This window comes from Choloepus didactylus (genome assembly GCF_015220235.1).
Source record: "Choloepus didactylus isolate mChoDid1 chromosome 24 unlocalized genomic scaffold, mChoDid1.pri SUPER_24_unloc1, whole genome shotgun sequence".
Lineage (NCBI taxonomy): Eukaryota > Metazoa > Chordata > Mammalia > Pilosa > Megalonychidae > Choloepus > Choloepus didactylus.
The window spans coordinates 243,391-251,756 of record NW_023637604.1 but is presented as its reverse complement, the minus strand read 5'-3'; positions in this window follow the sequence as shown (position 1 = coordinate 251,756).

Here is an 8,366-nt window from a genome sequence, read left to right as displayed (position 1 = left end):
ACCTAGTGGATCACTAGGGGTGATAGTGAGTGGTGCCACTCCTGTTTCTACCCCTTGATTCCTGGACCCATGGATCCTGGCTATGGGAAAAACAGCACCTTAGAGTGGATGCTGATTAAGAGCATACACAGCTTCATGGAGAATACTGCCCCAGCCCTGCAAGGTACTGTCACTAGTTGGCAGCACAATTGAGTCTTCAACAGGACATTCCACCATTCTATCAACCCAGCTGCTTCTGGATGATGGGAACATGGTATGACCAGAGAATTCCATGAGCATGTGCCAATTCCCTCACTTCATTTGCTGTAAAGTGGGTTCCCTGGTCAGAAGCAATGCTGTGTGGAATACCATGATGTTGGATAAGGCATTTTGTAAGTCCACAGATGGCAGTTTTGGCAGAAGCATTTCATGCAGGGAAGGCAAACCCATATATAGAATATGTGTGTATTTCAGTAAGAAGAAATCGCTGTCTCTTCCATGATGGAAGTAGTCCATTGTAATCAACCTGCCACAAAGAAACAGGCTTATCACCTTGGGGAATGATGCCATATTGGGGACTGAGTGTGGTGTCTGCTTCTGGCAGATTGGACACTCTGCAGTGGCTGTGACCAGGTTGGCCTTGGTGAGTACATGTTTCTGAGCTCATGAATAACCTCCATCCCTACCAGCATGACTACTTTGTTCATAAGCCCATTGGGCAATGGCAGGACTTGCTGGGGAAAGAGGCTGATTGGTATCCACCAAATGGGTCATTTTATCCACTTGGTTATTAAAATCTTCTGCTGAAGTTACCCTCTGGTGAGCATTCACATGGGACACAAATAGCTTCATGTTTTTTGCCCACTCAGAAATGTCTATCCACACACCCCCCTTCCCCAGACTTCCAATCTTCCAATCACATTCCAAGTCCCTCCCTGACCATCCAGACAAACCATTAGCAACAGCCCATGGATCAGTATATAGATGCACCTCTGTCCAGTTCGCCTTCCAAGCAAAATGAGCAACCAGGTGCATGGCTCAAAGTTCTGCCCACTAGGAGGTTTTCCCCTCACCAATGTCCTTCAGTGATATCCCAGAAAGGGCTGCAGTGCTACAGCTGTCCACTTTCAGGTGGTGCCTGCATATTGTGCAGAACCATCTGTAAACCAGGCCTGAGTCTTCTTTTCTCAGTCAGCTGATTGTAAGGAACTCTCCAAGATGCCATAGCTGTGAGCTGGGAAAGAAAAGGTAAGACGGGAGGAGTGAGGGCCATGGGTATTTGGTCCCTTCCTCATGTAACTTACTTGTGCTTTTAGGACCTCTTGAGCTCTATCTAATATATACCATTTCCATTTTATGATGGAGTGCTGCTGTGCATGCCCAACTTTATGGCTTTGTGGGTCACAACATCTCATGATAGGTAACTCAGGTCTCATAGCAACTTGGTGGCCAGTGGTTAAGCATTCTGTCTCTACTAAGGCCCAGTAGCAAGCCAACAGCTCTTTCTCAAATGGAGAGTAGTTATCTGCAGAGGATGTTAAATTTTACTCTAAAATCCTGAGGCCTGCATTGTGATCTCCTATGGGAGCCTTCCAAAGGCTCCAAACAGCATTTCTATTTGCCACTGCATTCCAGCACCCTTGAATCAGAAGCATCATATGGTCCAAACAGCAACTTCCCTCAAAGGTGGTGGAAGGGCTTTCAGACCCCAGGGCTGGGAACACTGTCTCTGTCATGTTTTCTCAGTCTCTTTGTCTCTCATTGACATGGGCCTTGAAATGTCCTCCCCTGTCCCTGGGTCTTCAAATGGTGGTGTATGTCTCACTGCTGTGAGAGATTTTATAGTTTGTATCCCTGGTGGAATGTGTTCTGTCTGCTGTTTCTGTGCCTTTCACACACTGAGATCAAGTGAGGGGGAGAGGAGGGACTAGCTGGTCCAGGATGGAAGATACCTACATGATATTTCTTCTCTTTCTTCAATTTGACATTTGCAGGGTCCTTCTCCAATATATATCCTCCTCCAGAGTTTCAAACAATTCAGAATTGTCCTTATTTTATTGAATCTCTGGAGAGAAGTTTTCAGTAGTGTTTGTATTGCCATGCTAATGACATTTCTGAGGATGGCTGTCCCTCGAGCATTTTTAAGATTAAAATCCATTGTCAGTGATTGGTCATGCACACCCCTGTTCTTGTTGAAAAAGATTTTTATATTCCTTCCTTTATCAAGCTAGCTATCCAGGATCTGTACCTCACAGAGGGCTGCCCAGTGAGTGGGGGGTGGACACTGGAGCCACCTCAAAAGTGCAATTTAGTGTTCTTTACCATTATTTATCAACTCTTCCTCAAGCTCTTCCCTGGAAGCTGTTCAGTGTTCTTCTGGCCTCTGGAGTTTCAAATAGTTGTTTCAGACAATTCCTGTGTGTTAATACTTGTTTTGGTGGAAGGACTGAGTCTTGGAGCTCTATACTTCATGATCATCTCCAGAAGTCTCTCTCATTTGCATTTTTAAGTAATTCTTTTTATTGAGGTAAAACACACATACAGAAATGTTCACCTACATATTTTCGCACAAGTGAACACATCTGCAAACTAGCATCTAGATTAAGCTACAAAACATTACTATCTCCCTAGAAGTCCCTCCGTGCTCCCTCTCAGTCACTAACCTCCAAGGGTAACTATATCCTGGCTTGTAAAAGAATAAATTAGTGTTGCCTTTGCCTCTTTTAAACTTTATATAAATTGAATAACCAAGTGTGTATTCTTTTATATTAGCTTAAATCACTCACTATTATATTTGTGAGATTCATTAAATTTTCTGGAATTAATACCTTATTTTTATTAAAATAAAATTCACATGCTATAAAATTACCCATTATAAAGTGTACAATTCAGTGAAATTTATTACACTCACAACATGGTGCTACTTTCACCACTATTTGTTTGAAACCACTTTTGTCATTCCAGAATGAAACCCTGGTATCAATTAAGCATTTCCACCTTTCCCACTCCTTGTAGCCCCTGAAAACAACTATTTTGCTATTTTCATGGATTTACTGATTCAGACTCTTCATATAAGTGAAATCATATATGTTGACCTTTTATTACTGTCTTTTTCACTCACCATAATGTTTTCAAGGTTAATCCATTTGTATTGTGTATTAGTGCTTCATCCTTCCATGTCTGTATAATATTCCATTGTCTGAATATACCACATTTTGTTTATCCATTATCAGCGCTGATGGGTGTTTGGATAGTTTCCACCTTTTGGTTATTGTGAATACTGCTTCTATGAACATTTATGTACAAGTTTTATTTGAACATCTATTTCCAATCCTTTGAAGTATATATCTAATGGTAGAATTGTTGGTCATGTGTTAATTCTGTTTATCTTTTTGAGGCACTGCAAAACTCTTTGTTACAGTGGCTGCCCTTTTTCTCATTCACAGAAGCAATATACAAGGGCTCAAATTTCTCCACATCATCACCAACTGTGCTGGTTTTGTTCTGTTTTACCCCATAAAATGGTTTTTATTGAGATTTATTCACACTGCTACAGTCACCCACAGTGCAATCAGTTATCCACAGTACCACCACATAACTGTGCGTTCATAACTAGAATCAATTCCTGAACACTTTCCCCACTCCAAAAAATAAAAATAAAAGTAAAAAAGAACACCTAATCCCCCATCCCACCCCATTTTTCATTTAGTATCTCTCCCCTCTTCCACCCATCCATCCACACACTGGACAAAGGGAGCATGAGCCTTGAGGTTCCCACAATCACACAGTCACACCACACAGGCTAAACAGTTATGCAATTGTCTCCAAGAATTAAGGCTACTGGGTCACAGCTTGCCAGTTTCAGGCATTTCCTTCCAGCCATTCCAGTACACTAAAAACTAAAAAGGGATATCTATATAGTGCATAAGAATGCCCTCCAGAGTGACCTCTTGACTCCACCTGAAATCTCTCAGCCACTGACTCCATTTTGTTTCATTTCGCTTCCCCCCCTTGGTCAAGAAGATTCTTTAAATCCCATGGTGCTGGGTCAAGGCTCATCTGCATGAGTCATGTCCCATGTTGCTAGGGAGATTTGTACCTGGAAATCATGTCCCATGTAGGGGGGAGGGCAATGAGTTCACCTGTAACATGGGTTTAGAGAGAGAGACAAGGCCATATTCTTTTAATCCAATCCTGTTGGGGAAGACCTATTGTGAGTCGGATCTTTTGATTAGATTGTTTCTATAGAGATGTGACCCCACCAATTTTCAAGATGGATTTTAATCCTTTACTGGAGTCCTGTAAGAGAGCTCACAGAGAGAGAGAAAGTTCAGGGAAGCTGAGAGAGACATTTTTAATAAAAGGCTAAGATATGTAATCCAGAGTTTGCTCCTGGGAGAAACAAGCAGGGTCCCAGAGGAGCTGAGACAAAAGCTCAGAAACATTTTGAAGAAAGCCACAGAAACCAGAAAGTTAAAACCTGAGAGAGAACACACAGTCAGCCCAGTCAGCCACGTGCCTTCCCATGTGACAAAGGAACCCTGGATGCCATCAGCCTTTCCTCAGAGAAGATACCCTACTTTTTGATGTCTTAATTTGCACATTTTCATGGTTCTTGAACTGTAAATTTGTGATAAACCCCCATTGTAAAAGCCAATCAATTTCTTGTATATTACATTTCAGTGGGTTTAGCAAACCAAAACACAAACACTGCTATTTTCTGTGTTTTGTGATTATAGTCATTCTTGTGAGCATGAAGTGGATATGAATTCAAATTCTTTAAAGGCTGAAATGGAGTGAGTATCTTTTCACATGCTTTTTTTTTGGCTATTTGAATCCTCTGTGGAGAATTGTGTATTCAAATATTTCGCCCATTTAAAAAATTGTTTTGTTTGTTGTTGAGATTTCTTTACAGACTCTGGATACTAGACCATTATCAGACATATAACTTTCAAATGTTTTGTCCCATTCTTTGGATTGTCTTTTCATTGTTTAAGAGTGTCCATTGATAATCAAAATTTTGACATTGGCCAAGTTCCAATTTATATAATTTTTCTTTTGTTGCTTGTGCTTTTGGTTCCATATTTAAGAAACAATTGCCAAAGCCAAGATCATTAAGATATAACTCTATGCTTTCTTCTAAGAACTTTAAGTTTTTGCTATCATATCTAGGTCATTGATTCATTTTGAGTTAATTTTATATATGGTGTGAGGGAAGGTCCAAAATAATTCTTTGCATATATGAAATATCCAGTTGTCCCAGTGCAACATGTTGAAGAGACTATCCTTTCCCAATTAAATGGTCTTGAAAAGATTGTCAAAAATAAAAAGAAATGACCATAAATATATGAGTTTATTTCTGTACTCTCAGTTCTATTCTCTAGATCTATATAAATACTTATGCAGTTGAACAGTTTTGATTACTGTAGTTTTGTAGTTAGTTTTGAAATTGGGAAGTGTGAGTCCTTCAACTTTGGTTTTTCCTTGTCACCACTTATTTTGGCTATTCAAGGACCCTTGCAATTCATAAGAATTTTAAGACCAGCTTTAGCTTTTCTGAAAATGACTGTCGGGATTTTGATAGGGATTTCATTGAATCTGTCAGTTGCTTTGTGTATTACTGTCATCTTAAAATATTAAGTCTTCCAATTCATGAATGTGGAAAGTCTTTCCATTTATTTAGGTCTTCTTTAATTTCTTTCAGAAATGTTTTTTGTTTTGTTTTGTTTTTGTTTGTTTGTTTTTTCAGAGTACAGTCTCATACCCTCTTGGCTAAATTATTTCCAAGTATTTTATTCTTTTTATAACACTGTAAATGGAATTGTTTTCTAATTTCCATTCCAGATTGTTTATTTCCTGATGTATAGAAATACAATTTGATTTTTTTGTATTGACCTTGTATCCTTCAGCTGTGCTGGGCTCATTTATTAGTACTACCCCTTTCTTTTGTTGATCCTTTTGGATTTTCTATATATAAGATCATGTGATCTGCAAATAGCTATGATTTAATTTCTTTCTATCCAATTTGGATGCCTTTTTTCTCCTTCTATTTATTGCCTAATTGATCTGTTTAGAACTTTCAGTACAATGCTGCTTATAAACAGTGAAAGTGGACATCTTTGTCTTCTCCCTGATGTTAGGGTGGAAGCATTAAGTCTTTCACCATTGAGTATGATGTTAGCTGTGGGTTTTTCAAATACCCCTTATGCTGGTTTTTATCTGATGTACCCCATAAAAGACTATGTTCTTTTAATCCACTCTTGTGAGGGCAGAGCTATTGCGGGTGGAATCTTTTGATCTCTTTGTTTCCATGGAGATGAGACCCCACCCATTCAAGGTGGATCTCAATTGTCTTTACTGGTGTCTACTACAAGGGGATAAAATGCAGAGAGTTTGAAGACTGCTCAGAGATGCTTGGACAGAAATGACCTGGGAGAAACAAACAGAGAAGCTAAGAGAGAAACTGAGACGTATTTGAGGGGAGCTAAGGTGTGTAATGACAGTTTGCACTTGGGAGAAGCAAGCAAGGAACCACAGGAGCTGAGACAGAAGCCCAGAGACATTTGGGAGAAAGCCACTGAAACAGAAGCTAACCCAGGAGAGAAGGTTCAGCAGAGCCAGCCATGTGCCTTCCCATGTGACAGAGGAACCTAGATGCCACTGGCCTTTCTTCAGGGAAAGTATCCATCTCTTGATGCCTTAATTTAGACATTTTCATGGTATATGAACTATAGATTTTTGAATAAACCCCCATTGTAAAAGCCAATCCATTTCTGGTATATTGCATTTTGTCAGATTTAGCAAACCAAAACACCCCTGTATCATACTGAGGAAGTTAACTTCCAGTCCTAGTTGTGATGGTTAATTTCACATGAAAACATGATGAGGTTATGGTGTCCAGTAATTTGGTCAAGAAAGCACTGGCCTGTTTATTACCATGAAGATATTTCATGGATTTAAATCATCAGTAAGTTCATTGCATCTATGGCTGATTACATCTGCAATCAACTGAGGAGATTGCCTTCAACAATGAGAGAAGTCACATCCGATTAGTTGAGGGCCTTAAAAGGGTAAGTGATGATTTCATCTGTCAGATTTCATCTGCACTTCAGCCAGCTAGCTTCTCGTGGGGGACTCATCAAAAAAAAAAAAAAATCATTAGAGTTCCTGGCTTTTTGACTGCACTAAGGGATATGCATAGGCTTGCCCATTCCCACAGTCACATGAGCCAATTCATATAAAAAATCTCATAGGTGTTACATTTTATATGTACATACATAGACATACATATATACATACATCTCCTGTCAGTTCAGTTTCCTGATTGAACCCTGACTAATACAGCTTTGGTATCAGAGTGGTTCTTAAACAGAATCATTAAAAAAATACATTGACAGTATTTTTAAAATTTTATTAGAAAATTTGTGAATCTACAGAATAGTCATGCATAAAATACAAGACTCCCATGAACCACCACACCACCAACACCTTGCTTTAGTGTGGAGCATCAGTTACAATTGATGACAGCAATTTTTTATAATGGTACTTTTTTTTTACATTTTTTTAAATATTCATTTTATTGAGATATATTCACATACCATGCAGTCATACAAACAAATCGTACATTCAGTTGTTCACAGTACCATTACATAGTTGTGCATTCATCACCAAAATCAATCCTTGACACCTTCATTACCACACACACAAAAATAACAAGAATAATAATTAAAGTGAAAAAGAGCAATTAAAGTAAAAAGGAACACTTGGTACCTTTGTCTGTTTGTTTGTTTGTTTCCCTCCCCTGTTTTCTACTCATCCATCCATACTAGACAAAGGGGTGTGTGGTCTTTATGGCTTTCCCAATCCCATTGTCACCCCTCATAAGCTACATTTTTATACAACTGTCTTTGAGATTCATGGGTTCTGGGTTGTAGTTTGATAGTTTCAGGTATCAACCACCAGGTACCCCAATTCTTTAGAACCTAAAAAGGGTTGTCTATATTGTGCATAAAAGTGCCCAACAGAGTGACCTCTTGACTCCCTTTGGAACCTCTCTGCCACTGAAGCTTATTTCATTTCCTTTCATTGCCCTTTGGTCAAGAAGATGTTCTCCATCCCATAATGCCAGGTCTCCATTCCTCCCCAGGAGTCATATTCCACATTGCCAGGGAGATTCACTCCCCTGGGTGTCTGATCCCACATAGTGGGGAGGGCAGCTACTTCACCCACCAAGCTGGCTTTGGCAGAGGGAGAGGGCCACATCTGAGCAACAAAGAGGCATTCAGGAGGAGGCCCTTGGGCAAAATTACAGGGAGGCCTAGCCTCTCCTTTGCAGCAACAGTCTTCCCAAGAGCAAGTCCTGTGATAGAGGGCTCAGCCCATCAAAC